The sequence below is a fragment of the Manacus candei genome, unplaced genomic scaffold (assembly GCF_025592945.1).
Source record: "Manacus candei isolate 608988 ecotype Guabito, Panama unplaced genomic scaffold, ASM2559294v1 h1tg000271l, whole genome shotgun sequence".
Classification (NCBI taxonomy): domain Eukaryota; kingdom Metazoa; phylum Chordata; class Aves; order Passeriformes; family Pipridae; genus Manacus; species Manacus candei.
Window position 1 is genome coordinate 26,233 of NW_026138319.1, and position 14,153 is coordinate 40,385.

At 61.9% G+C, this 14,153-nt stretch overlaps 2 long non-coding RNA genes across 2 annotated transcripts; one reads left to right on the forward strand and one right to left on the reverse strand.

The window, feature by feature from the left end:
* Positions 1-4,177: 4,177 nt before the first annotated feature.
* On the reverse strand, positions 4,178-5,035 carry LOC127464795 (uncharacterized). Its single transcript, XR_007901634.1, has 3 exons — positions 4,931-5,035; positions 4,789-4,849; positions 4,178-4,383 (listed from the first exon to the last, which is right to left on the reverse strand). It is a non-coding gene; the product is annotated as an uncharacterized LOC127464795 (long non-coding RNA).
* Positions 5,036-7,334: 2,299 nt separating this feature from the next.
* Positions 7,335-10,767, forward strand: LOC127464791 (uncharacterized). The gene is made up of 3 exons (XR_007901629.1): positions 7,335-7,383; positions 7,738-7,851; positions 10,684-10,767. It is a non-coding gene; the product is annotated as an uncharacterized LOC127464791 (long non-coding RNA).
* The last annotated feature ends 3,386 nt before the right edge of the window (positions 10,768-14,153 follow it).

A 14,153-nucleotide genomic window follows, 5' to 3' on the forward strand; every position in this document is an offset into this window, starting at 1 on the left:
GGGCGTCCCGTCCAGCTGGGGGGGGGGAGGGGAGGGGGGAGGGGAGGGAGGGGTCAGAGCCTTCGTCGTCGTTATCAGCCAACTTTCATCGTCATTGTCATCGTCATCATCATCCAACCTTCATCTTCATCCAACCTTCATCTTCATCATCATCTTCATCATCATCCACCCAACCTTCATCATCATCCAACTTTCATCATCATCATCACCTTCATCTTCATCATCACCATCAGCATCATCATCCAGCCTTTATCATCATCATCATCATCGTCTCCATCCTCATCATCATCCAACTTTCATCATCATCGTCATCATCTTCATCATCATCATCCTCCAACCTTCATCATCACCATCATCATCATTGTCATCATCATCCAACCTTCATCATCACCCAACCTTCATCATCTTCATCATCATCATCCATCCAACCTCCATCTTCATCATCAAACCATCATCATCGTCATCCTCCAACCTTCATCATCATCATCATCTTCATCATCATCCAACCTTCATCTTCATCCTCCCACCTTCATCCCCTCCCCCTCCCTTTACCCCTCCCCCTCCCCTGTGCCCCTCCCCCTCCCCTTTGCCCCTCCCCCTCCCTTTTGCCCCTCCCCCTCCCCTTTGCTCCTCCCCCTCCCTTTGCCCCTCCCCCCTTTACCCCTCCCCTCCCTTTGCCCCTCCCCCTCCCCTTTGCCCCTCCCCCCATGGCCCCTCCCCTCCCCTTTGCCCCTCCCCTCCCCTTTACCCCTCCCCCCCTTTGCCCCTCCCCTCCCCTTTGCCCCTCCCCCTCCCATGGCCCCTCCCCCTCCCCTTTGCCCCTCCCCCCTTCACCCCTCCCCTCCCCTTTGCCCCTCCCCCTCACCTGTGCCCCTCCCCCTCACCTGTGCCCCTCCCCCTCCGAGGTCCCAGCGGTGCGGTCCCGCCGTCACCGTCACCGTCACCATCCTCGCCCCTCCCCCCACCGTCACCTCGAAGGGGGGAGGGGCGGGGGGCGGGGCCTCCCCCTCCCCCCCCTCACCGCTGGGGGAGGGGCAGCTGCGCGCCAGCAGCAGGGCGGGGCAGCCCCGGCCACGCCCCCTCCGGCCACGCCCCCTCCGGCCACGCCCCCTCCGGCCACGCCCCCTCCGCCCCCTCGAAGGTGACGAAGTTTCGGGGCCCCACCCGGCAGGTGAGGGGGGGAGGGGGAGGGGAGGGAGGGGAGAGGGGAGGGGGTGGGGGAGGGGCAGGGGTGGGGGAGGGGAGACCTGGGGGTGAAGAGAGAGAGAGAGAGGGGGGGGAGGGGAGTTGGGGGGCGGGGCCACAGAGGGGGGTGGGAGACACCCCGGAGGCCCCGCCCCCCACACCTGGGACACACCTGGGGCAGGTGACACACCTGGGGACCACCTGGGGACACACCTGGAGACACCATCCCCACCTGTCCCCTCCACCCCCTCCTGTCCCACCTGCCCCAGGTGTCTCACCTGTCCCACCTGTCCCACCTGTCCCCTCCATCCCCTCCATCCCCACCTGTCCCTCACCTGTCCCCTCCACCCCCCCCTGTCCCACCTGTCCCCTCCATCCCCCCCTGTCCCCAGTGTCTCACCTGAGCAGGTACCTGCGCAGGCCCCGCAGAGCCTCACCTGTCCCCTCCACCCTCACCTGTCCCACCTGTCCCCTCCATCCCCACCCATCCCCACCTGTCCCAGGTGTCTCACCTGTCCCTCACCTGTCCCACCTGTCCCTCACCTCTCCCCTGCATCCCCACCTGTCCCACCTGTCCCCTCCACCCTCACCTGTCCCCTCCATCCCTCACCTGTCCCGGTGTCTCACCTGAGCAGGTACCTGTGCAGGCCCCGCAGAGCCTCACCTGTCCCCTCCACCCTCACCTGTCCCACCTGTCCCACCTGTCCCACCTGTCCCCTCCATCCCCACCTGTCCCACCTGTCCCACCTGTCCCTCACCTGTCCCTCACCTGTCCCTCACCTGTCCCACCTGTCCCACCTGTCCCACCTGTCCCCTCCACCCTCACCTGTCCCCCCTGTCCTGGTGTCTCACCTGAGCAGGTACCCGCGCAGGCCCCGCAGAGCCTCACCTGTCCCCCCTGTCCCCCTCCATCCCCCCCTGTCCCCAGTGTCTCACCTGAGCAGGTACCTGTGCAGGCCCCGCAGAGCCTCACCTGTCCCCTCCACCCTCACCTGTCCCACCTGTCCCCTCCATCTCACCCATCCCCACCTGTCCCACCTGTCTCACCTGTTCCTCACCTGTCCCCTCCATCCCACCTGTCCCCCCCACCCTCACCTGTCCCGGTGTCTCACCTGAGCAGGTACCTGCGCAGGCCCCGCAGAGCCTCACCTGTCCCCCCCACCCTCACCTGTCCCACCTGTCCCCTCCATCCCTCACCTGTCCCACCTGTCCCACCCCTCCCCACCTGTCCCACCTGTCCCTCACCTGTCCCACCTGTCCCCCCCCTCACCTGTCCCAGGTGTCTCACCTGTGCAGGTACCTGCGCAGGCCCCGCAGAGCCTCACCTGTCCCCTCCTGTCTCACCTGTCCCCCCCCCCTCACCTGTCCCGGTGTCTCACCTGTGCAGGTACCCGCGCAGGCCCCGCAGAGCGTCTCCGCCTCCGTCGCCGCCGCGGTGACGGTCACGGCGCCGTCCCCTGCCAGGCTCACCTGCAGCCGCCCCGCCCACAGGCGCACCTGGCGCTGCCCCCCCCCGCCGCTCCACCCGCACCTGCCCGGGGCCACGCCCCAGCACCTGCGGCAGCCGCGCCGGGCGGCCCCACACCTGCGGGACGGGGGGGGGGGGACACCTGGTCAGGGGGGCACACCTGGGGAGGGGGGACACACCTGGGGAGGGGGGACACACCTGGGGCAGGTAACACACACCTGGGGCAGGTAACACACACCTGGGGACGGGGGGGGGGGACACACCTGGTCAGGGGGACACACCTGGGACAGGTAACACACACCTGGGGCAGGTAACACACACCTGGGGCAGGTAACACACACCTGGTCAGGGGGGACACACCTGGGGCAGGTGAGGGGGACACACCTGGGGAGGGGGGACACACCTGGGACAGGGAACACACACCTGGGACAGGTGAGGGGGGACACACCTGGGACAGGGAACACACACCTGGGACAGGTGAGGGGGGACACACCTGGGGAGGGGGGACACACCTGGGACAGGTAACACACACCTGGGGAGGGGGGGACACACCTGGGACAGGTAACACACACCTGGGACAGACCTGGGACACACCTGGGACAGGGGACACACATCTCAGACACACCTGGGACACACCTGGGACACACCTGGGACAGGTAACACACACCTGGGACACACCTGGGACACACCTGGGACACACCTGGGACAGGTAACACACACCTGGGACACACCTGGGACAGGTAACACACACCTGGGACACACCTGGGACACACCTGGGACACACCTGGGGGACACACACACCTGGGACAGGGGACACACATCTCAAACACACCTGGGACACACCTGGGACAGGTAACACACACCTGGGGGACACACACCTGGGACACACCTGGGACAGGTAACACACACCTGGGACACACCTGGGACACACCTGGGACAGGTAACACACACCTGGGACACACCTGGGACAGGTAACACACACCTGGGACACACCTGGGACAGGTAACACACATCTCAGACACACCTGGGACACACCTGGGACAGGGGACACACCTGGGACACACCTGGGACAGGTAACACACATCTCAGACACACCTGGGACACACCTGGGACAGGGGACACACACCTGGGGACACACCTGGGCACAGGTAACACACACCTGGGACAGGTAACACACACCTGGGGGACACACACACCTGGGACACCCCCCCCAAGGCCAGGTACCCCCCCCTACCTGTGCCCAGGTGACTCACCCTGGCCAGCGTCCCCTCCCCGCGCCGCAGCTCCACCTGGATCCCGTCCCCCGCCACCGTCACCCGCTCGAAGGTGGCCCCGGGGCCGCCGCCCACCCGGCCCGAGGCCCACACCTGGACGGCAGGTGGGCCCCGCCCCCCGCCCCCCCCGCAGGTGCGCAGCAGGGGGCAGGTGAGGGGGGGGAGGGGGCGGCTCCGCCCGTCGAAGGCCCGGAAGCGCCCCCGGCCCGGCAGGTGGCACACGAGGGGCGGGGCCCGCGCGCAGGTGGGGCCACGCCCACCAGGGCAGGTGGGGCCCGGCGGGCAGGGGAGGTCCTGGCAGGTGTGTCCAGGTGGGCAGGTGAGGTCCTGGCAGGTTGGTGTGACGGGGACACACCTGGGCGTGGTTCCCAACACCTGACAGGTGTGTCCAGGTGGGCAGGTGAGGTCCTGGCAGGTCAGAGCTCTGGGGACACACCTGGGCGTGGTTCTGTCCATCTGACAGGTGTGTCCAGGTGGGCAGGTGAGGTCCTGGCAGGTCAGAGCTCTGGGGACACACCTGGGCGTGGCTCTGTCCATTGTACAGGTGTGTCCAGGTGGGCAGGTGAGGTCCTGGCAGGTCAGAGCTCTGGGGACACACCTGGGCGTGGTTCCCAACACCTGACAGGTGTGTCCAGGTGGGCAGGTGAGGTCCTGGCAGGTTGGTGTGACAGGGACACACCTGGGCGTGGTTCTGTCCATCCTACAGGTGTGTCCAGGTGGGCAGGTGAGGTCCTGGCAGGTCAGAGCTCTGGGTACACACCTGGGCGTGGTTCTGTCCATTGTACAGGTGTGTCCAGGTGGGCAGGTGAGGTCCTGGCAGGTCAGAGCTCTGGGGACACACCTAGGCGTGGTTCCCAACACCTGACAGGTGTGTCCAGGTGGGCAGGTGAGGTCCTGGCAGGTTGGTGTGACAGGGACACACCTGGGCGTGGTTCTGTCCATCCTACAGGTGTGTCCAGGTGGGCAGGTGAGGTCCTGGCAGGTCAGAGCTCTGGGGACACACCTGGGCGTGGTTCCCAACACCTGACAGGTGTGTCCAGGTGGGCAGGTGAGGTCCTGGCAGGTGGGTGTGACAGGGACACACCTGGGCGTGGTTTTCTCCATCCGACAGGTGTGTCCAGGTGGGCAGGTGAGGTCCTGGCAGGTGGGTGTGACAGGGACACACCTGGGGGTGGTTCTGTCCATCCTACAGGTGTGTCCAGGTGGGCAGGTGAGGTCCTGCAGGTTGGTGTGACAGGGACACACCTGGGCGTGGTTTTCTCCATCCTACAGGTGTGTCCAGGTGGGCAGGTGAGGTCCTGGCAGGTGGGTGTGACAGGGACACACCTGGGCGTGGTTCTGTCCATTGTACAGGTGTGTCCAGGAGGGCAGGTGAGGTCCTGGCAGGTCAGAGCCCTGGGGACACACCTGGGCCACGCCCCCGTGCCCCTGCAGGTGTGCCCGGGCGGGCAGGTGACGTCGGCGCAGGTGAGGGCGGGGGGCAGGTCCCGGGCCCGGCGGAGGCACCGCGGCCGCCCCCGCAGCAGGACACAGGTGGGGGCGGGGCGGGCACACCTGGGGTGACCACTGACCACCTGGCAGGAGCTGCCCTGGGGACACTGGACACGGTCACAGGATGGTCGGTGATGGACACACCTGGGGTGACCACTGACCACCTGGCAGGAGGTGTCCTGGGGGCAGTGGAGGTCACTGCAGGAGGGTCTCCTGATGGATGTCTGGAACTGGACACACCTTGGGTGACCACTGACCATCTGGCACGAGCTGCCCTTGGGACACTGGACATGGTCACAGGTTGGTTGGTGATGGACACAGCGGGGTTGGCCATTGGTCACTCTACAGGTGGTCCCCTGGGGACAGTGGAGGTCACTGCAGGAGGGTCTCCTGATGGACACCTTGGTCTGGACACACTTTGGCCAACCACTGACCACGTCACACGTGGAGCCCTTGGGACACTGGACATGGTCACAGGTTGGTTGGTGATGGACACACTGCGGCCACCCATCGGTCACTCTACAGGTGGTCCCCTGGGGACAGTGGAGGTCACTGCAGGAGGGTCTCCTGGTGGACGTCTGGGTCTGGACACACCTTGGGTGACCACTGACCATCTGGCACGAGCTGCCCTTGGGACACTGGACATTGTCACAAGACGGCTGATGATGGACACACTGAGGCCACTCCCGGACCATCTGACACTTGGTGCCCTGGGGGGCAGTGGAGGTCACTGCAGGAGGGTCTCCTTGAGGTCATCTTGGTCTGGACACACCTTGGGTGCCCGTCCACCACCTGACATGAGCTGCCCTTGGGACACTGGACATTGTCACACGAGGGCAGGTCATGGACACAGTGGGGCCACCCATCGGTCACTCTACAGGATGTCCCTTGGGGACAGTGGAGGTCACTGCAGGAGGGTCTCCTTGGGGTCACCTTGGTCTGGACACACTTTGGCCAACCGCTGACCACGTGACACGTGGAGCCCTTGGGACACTGGACATCGTCACAGGTTGGTTGGTGATGGACACACTGAGGCCACCCATCGGTCACCTGGCACTTGGTGCCCTGGGGACAGTGGAGGTCACTGCAGGAGGGTCTCCTGATGGACGTCTGGGTCTGGACACACCTTGGGTGACCACTGACCATCTGGCACGAGCTGCCCTTGGGACACTGGAGGTCATCACAAGATGGTTGGTGATGGACACACCGAGGCCACCCATTGGTCACCTGGCACGAGGTGTCCTGGGGACAGTGGACGTCCTGGCAAGAAGGTCTCCTGATGGACGTCTGGAACTGGACACACCTTGGGTGACCACTGACCATCTGGCACGAGCTGCCCTTGGGACACTGGACATGGTCACAGGTTGGTTGGTGATGGACACAGCGCGGTTGGCCATTGGTCACTCTACAGGTGGTCCCTTGGGGACAGTGGAGGTCACTGCAGGAGGGTCTCCTGATGGACGTCTGGGACTGGACACACTTTGGCCAACCCTTGACCACTTGACATGTGGAACCCTTGGGACACTGGACACTGTCACAGGATGGTTGGTGATGGACACACTGAGGCCACCCATCGGTCACTCTACAGGATGTCCCCTGGGGACAGTGGAGGTCACTGCAGGTGGGCCTCTTGATGGACGTCTGGGTCTGGACACACCTTGGGTGACCACTGACCACATGACACGTGGAGCCCTTGGGACACTGGACATCATTACACGAGGACGGGTCATGGACACACCTTGGCCACCCATCGGTCACCTGGCACTTGGTGTCCTGGGGACAGTGGACATCATGGCAAGAAGGTCTCCTGATGGACGTCTGGCTCTGGACACACTTTGGCCAACCACTGACCACTTGACACGAGCTGCCCTTGGGACACTGGACGTCACCACAGGTTGGTTGGTGATGGACACAGTGGGGTTGGCCATTGGTCACCTGGCACTTGGTGCCCTGGGGACAGTGGAGGTCACGGCAGGAGGGTCTCCTGGTGGACATCTTGATCTGGACACACCTTGGGTGACCACTGACCATCTGGCACGAGCTGGTCTTGGGACACTGGACATCGTCACACGAGGGCAGGTCATGGACACACTGAGGCCACCCATCGGTCACGTGACACGTGGAGCCCTCAGGACAATGGACATCACGGCAAGAAGGTCTCCTGATGGACGTCTGGGACTGGACACACTTTGGCCAACCCTTGACCATCTGGCACATGGAGCCCTTGGGACACTGGACATTGTCACACGAGGGCAGGTCATGGACACACCGAGGTTGACCATCGGTCACCTGACACGTGGAGCCCTGGGGACAGTGGAGGTCACTGCAGGAGGGTCTCCTTGGGGTCATCTTGGTCTGGACACACTTTGGCCAATCGTTGACCACGTGACACGTGGAGCCCTTGGGACACTGGACGTCATCACAGGTTGGTTGGTGATGGACACACTGAGGCCACTCCTGGACCATCTGACACTTGGTGCCCTGGGGACAGTGGAGGTCACTGCAGGAGGGTCTCCTGGTGGACACCTTGGTCTGGACACACTTTGGCCAATCGTTGACCAGGTGACACGTGGAGCCCTTGGGACACTGGACATTGTCACACGAGGGTGGGTCATGGACACACCGAGGCCACCCATCGGTCACCTGGCACTTGGTGCCCTGGGGACAGTGGAGGTCACTGCAGGAGGGTCTCCTTGGGGTCACCTTGGTCTGGACACACCTTGGGTGACCACTGACCATCTGGCACGAGCTGCCCTTGGGACACTGGACATCCTGGCAGGTTGGTTGGTGATGGACACACCGAGGCCATCCATTGGTCATCTGGCACTTGGTGCCCTGGGGACAGTGGAGGTCACTGCAGGAGGGTCTCCTGATGGACATCTTGGTCTGGACACACCTTGGGTGCCCGTCCACCACCTGACATGAGCTGCCCTTGGGACACTGGACATTGTCACACGAGGGCAGGTCATGGACACACCGCGGCCACCCATCGGTCACTCTACAGGATGTCCCCTGGGGACAGTGGAGGTCACTGCAGGAGGGTCTCCTGATGGACACCTTGGTCTGGACACACCTTGGGTGACCACTGACCATCTGGCACGAGCTGCCCTTGGGACACTGGACATCCTGGCAGGTTGGTTGGTGATGGACACACTGAGGCCACCCACTGGTCATCTTACAGGATGTCCCCTGGGGACAGTGGAGGTCACTGCAGGAGGGTCTCCTGGTGGACATCTGGGTCTGGACACACCTTGGGTGACCACTGACCACTTGACACGTGGAGCCCTTGGGACACTGGACATCCTGGCAGGTTGGTTGGTGATGGACACAGCGGGGCCACCCATCGGTCACCTGACACTTGGTGCCCTGGGGACAGTGGAGGTCACTGCAGGAGGGTCTCCTGATGGACACTTTGGTCTGGACACACTTTGGCCAACCCTTGACCACGTGACACGTGGAGCCCTTGGGACACTGGACATCTTGACATGAGGGCGGGTCATGGACACACTGAGGTTGGCCACTGGTCATCTTACAGGATGTCCCTTGGGGACAGTGGAGGTCACTGCAGGAGGGTCTCCTTGAGGTCATCTTGGTCTGGACACACCTTGGGTGACCACTGACCATCTGGCACGAGCTGCCCTTGGGACACTGGACATCGTCACACGAGGGCAGGTCATGGACACACTGAGGCCACCCATCGGTCACGTGACACGTGGAGCCCTCAGGACAATGGACATCACGGCAAGAAGGTCTCCTGATGGACGTCTGGGACTGGACACACTTTGGCCAACCACTGACCATCTGGCACATGGAGCCCTTGGGACACTGGACATTGTCACACGAGGGCAGGTCATGGACACACCGAGGTTGACCATCGGTCACCTGACACGTGGAGCCCTGGGGACAGTGGAGGTCACTGCAGGAGGGTCTCCTTGGGGTCATCTTGGTCTGGACACACTTTGGCCAATCGTTGACCACGTGACACGTGGAGCCCTTGGGACACTGGACGTCATCACAGGTTGGTTGGTGATGGACACACTGAGGCCACTCCTGGACCATCTGACACTTGGTGCCCTGGGGACAGTGGAGGTCACTGCAGGAGGGTCTCCTGGTGGACACCTTGGTCTGGACACACTTTGGCCAATCGTTGACCAGGTGACACGTGGAGCCCTTGGGACACTGGACATTGTCACACGAGGGTGGGTCATGGACACACCGAGGCCACCCATTGGTCACCTGGCACTTGGTGCCCTGGGGACAGTGGAGGTCACTGCAGGAGGGTCTCCTTGGGGACATCTTGGTCTGGACACACCTTGGGTGACCACTGACCATCTGGCACGAGCTGCCCTTGGGACACTGGACATCCTGGCAGGTTGGTTGGTGATGGACACACTGAGGCCACCCATCGGTCACCTTACAGGACGTCCCTTGGGGACAGTGGAGGTCACTGCAGGAGGGTCTCCTGATGGACGTCTGGGTCTGGACACACTTCGGCCAACCCTTGACCACTTGACACGTGGAGCCCTTGGGACACTGGACATCCTGACACGAGGGCAGGTCATGGACACAGCGGGGCCACCCATCGGTCACCTGGCACGAGGTGTCCTTGGGACAGTGGAGGTCATGGCAAGAAGGTCTCCTGATGGACGTCTGGGTCTGGACACACTTTGGCCAACCACTGACCACTTGACACGTGGAGCCCTTGGGACACTGGACGTTGTCACACGAGGGCAGGTCATGGACACACTGAGGTTGACCACTGGTCATCTTACAGGATGTCCCTTGAGGACAGTGGAGGTCACTGCAGGAGGGTCTCCTTGAGGTCATCTTGGTCTGGACACACCTTGGGTGCCCGTCCACCACCTGACATGAGCTGCCCTTGGGACACTGGACATTGTCACACGAGGGCAGGTCATGGACACAGCGGGGCCACCCATCGGTCACTCTACAGGTGGTCCCTTGGGGACAGTGGAGGTCACTGCAGGAGGGTCTCCTGATGGACACCTTGGTCTGGACACACCTTGGCCAATCGTTGACCAGGTGACACGTGGAGCCCTTGGGACACTGGACATCGTCACACGAGGGCGGGTCATGGACACACTTTGGCCACCCATTGGTCACCTGGCACGAGGTGTCCTTGGGACAGTGGAGGTCACTGCAGGTGGGCCTCTTGATGGACATCTTGGTCTGGACACACCTTGGGTGACCACTGACCATCTGGCACGAGCTGCCCTTGGGACACTGGACATCCTGACACGAGGGCAGGTCATGGACACACTTTGGCCACCCATCGGTCACCTGGCACTTGGTGCCCTGGGGACAGTGGAGGTCACTGCAGGAGGGTCTCCTTGGGGTCATCTTGGTCTGGACACACCTTGGCCACCCATCGGTCACCTGACACGACGTCCCCGGGGGACACCCGGGACACTCCGCCCCGGCCACGCCCCGCCGGCGCCGCCGGAAGCAGCCAATCAGGGCGCAGGAAGGGGCGGGGACACAGCGGGGGGTCCCGTCGGCCATCTTGCATCTGGTGCCCTCACCGCATTGGACGTTGAGACAGGAAGGGGCGGGGACACATTTGGGCATCCCGGCGGCCATCTTGCATCTGGTGCCCTCACCGCATTGGACGCCCAGACAGGAAGGGGCGGGGACACAGCGGGGCCACCCGGCGGCCATCTTGCATCTGGTGCCTTCACCGCATTGGACGTTGAGACAGGAAGGGGCGGGGACACATTTGGGCATCCCGGCGGCCATCTTGCATCTGGTGCCTTCACCGCATTGGACACCCAGACAGGAAGGGGCGGGGACACATCTGGGGGTCCCGGCGGCCATCTTGCATCTGGTGCCTTCACCGCATTGGACGTTGAGACAGGAAGGGGCGGGGACGCAGCGGGGCCACCCGGCGGCCATCTTGCATCTGGTGCCTTCACCACATTGGACGCCCAGACAGGAAGGGGCGGAGACACAGCGGGGCCAGCCGTCGGCCATCTTGCATCTGGTGCCCTCACGGCATTGGACGCCGGCACAGGAAGGGGCGGGGACGCAGCGGGGCCAGCCGTCGGCCATCTTGCAGGCGGTGCCCTCGCGGCACCAGACGTTGGCGCACGAGGCCAGAGGGACACATTTGGGCCCCAGGTCGGTGACCTGGCAGGTGCTGCCGGCGCCGCAGCCGCGCCCCGGGCAGCCGCTCCAGAGCCGGGGGTCGGCACCTGGAAGGCGGGGATTTCGGGGGGAAATGGGGGGTTTTGGGGGGAAATGGGGGAGATTTTGGGGGGAAATGGGGGATTTTGGGGGAAATGGGGGATTTTGGGGGGAATGGGGAATTTTAGGAAAGAAAAGGAAAATTTGGGGGGGGAATGGGGGATTTTGGGGGAAAATGGGGCGTTTTGGGGAAGAAAAAGGAAATTTGAGGGGGAAATGGGGGATTTTGGGGGAAATGGGGGATTTTGGGGGAGAAAAAGGAAATTTGGGGAGGAAATGGGGGATTTGGGGGGGAAATTTGGGGGGATTTGGGGGGAAATTTGGGGGGATTTTGGGGAAATGGGGATTTGGAGGAAGAAAAGGGAAATTTGGGGGGAAGAAAAGGGAAATTTGGGGGAAATGGGGGATTTTGGGGAAAATGGGGGATTTTGGGGAAGAAAAAGGAAATTTTGGGGGGAAATGGGGGATTTTGGGGGGGAAATGGGGGATTTGGAGGAAGAAAAGGGAAATTTGGGGGGAAAAGGGGGGTTTTGGGGGGAAATGGGGGATTTTGGGGGGAAATGGGGGATTTTGGGGAACATGGGGGTTTTTGGGGAAGAAAAGGGAGATTTTGGGGGAAGAAAAGGGAAATTTGGGGGGGAAATGGGGGATTATGGGAAAGAAAAAGGAAATTTGGGGGGAAATGGGGGATTTTTGGAGAGAATGGGGGATTTTGAGAGGGAAATGGGGGATTTTGGGGGGAAATGGGGGATTTTGGGGAAGAAAAGGGAGATTTTAGGATGAAAGGGGGAATTTGGGGGGAAATGGGGGGTTTGGGGAAGGAAATGGGGGATTTTAGGGGGCTCGGAAGGGGGAAATGGGGGATTTGGGGGAAGAAAAGAGATTTTTTGGGGGGGGGGAAATGGAGGATATGGGTTTGGAAATGAGGAATTTGGGAGTAGAAATTGGGAATTTGGGGCTGGAAAAGTAGGATTTGGAACTGGAAATGGGGAATTTGGGGCTGGAAATGAAGAATTTGGGAACAGAAATGAGGAATTTGGGGCTGGAAATGAGGAATTTGGGGCTGGGAATGAGGAATTTGGGGCTGGAAATGAGGAATTTGGGAGTAGAAATTGGAAATTTGGGGCTGGAAATGAGGAATTTGGGTCAGAAATGCTGGATTTGGGGCTGGAAATTCGGGATTTGGGTCAGAAATGCTGGATTTGGGAGTAGAAATGAGGAATTTGGGGCTGGAAATGAGGAATTTGGGGCCGGGAAGGAGCCGGGAGGGGGTGGGGCGGGCGGATCCGGGTGTGGGGGGAGGGCAGGGGAGGGGGAGGGGAGGGGGAGGGGCGGGATTTTATTTTTTTGGGGTGGGAAAAAGCGAATTTTGGGAACTCACGGCACTGGAGCAGCAGAGACGCCCAGAGCAGGAACCGCCGGGGGGGGCCCATCTGGGGGGGGGAGGGGCGTGAGACCCCCCGAAAATTAAGGGGGACCCTCCCAAAAATTAAGGGGGATCCTCCGACCCCCCAAAAATTAGGGAGACTCTCCCAAAATTAAGGGGGACCCTCCTGATCACCCCAAAATTAAGGGGGACACTCCGACCCCCCCAAAAATTAAGGGGACCCCCCAAAAATTAAGGGGACACTCCCGACACCCCCAAAATTAAGAGGGACCCTCCCAATCACCCCAAAATTAAGGGAACCCCCCAAAAATTAAGGGGAACCCCCCGATCCCCCCAAGATTAAGGGGGACCCTCCTGACCCCCCCAAAAATTAAGGGGGACCCCCCAACCCCCCAGAAATTAAGGGGACCCCCCAAAAATTAAGGGGACCCCCCCAAAATTAAGGAGGACCCTCCGATCCCCCAAAATTAAGGGGAACTCTCCCGACCCCCCCCAAAAATTAAGGAGACCCCCCCAAAATTAAAGGGAACCCCTCGACCCCCCCAAAATTAAGGGGGACCCTCCCAATCCCCCCAAAAAATTAAGGGAACCCCCCAAAATTAAGGGGACCCTCCCGACCCCCCCAAAATTAAGGGGACCATCCCAACCACCCAAAAATTAAGGGGGACCCCCCAAAATTAAGGGGGACCCCCCCAAAATTAAGGGGACCCTCCCGACCCCCCCCAAAATTAAGGGGACCCTCCGACCCCCCCAAAATTAAGGGGAACCCTCCCGACCCCCCAAAAAATAAGGGAGACCCCCCCAAAATTAAGGGGGACTCTCGGACCCCCCCAAAATTAAGGGGAACCCTCCCGACCCCCCAAAAAATAAGGGAGACCCCCCAAAATTAAGCGGGACCCTCCCGACCCCCGAATAATTAAGGGGACCCCCCAAAATTAAGGGTGACCCCCCCGACCCCCCCAAAAAATTAAGGGGACACTCCCGACCCCCCAAAAAATTAAGCGGACCCTCCCAACACCCCACAAATTAAGGGGGACCCTCCCGACCCCCCCAAAATTAAAGGGAACCCCTCGACCCCCCAAAAATTAAGGGGACCCCCCAAAAATTAAGGGGACCCCCCAAAATTAAGGGGGACCCTCCCGACCCC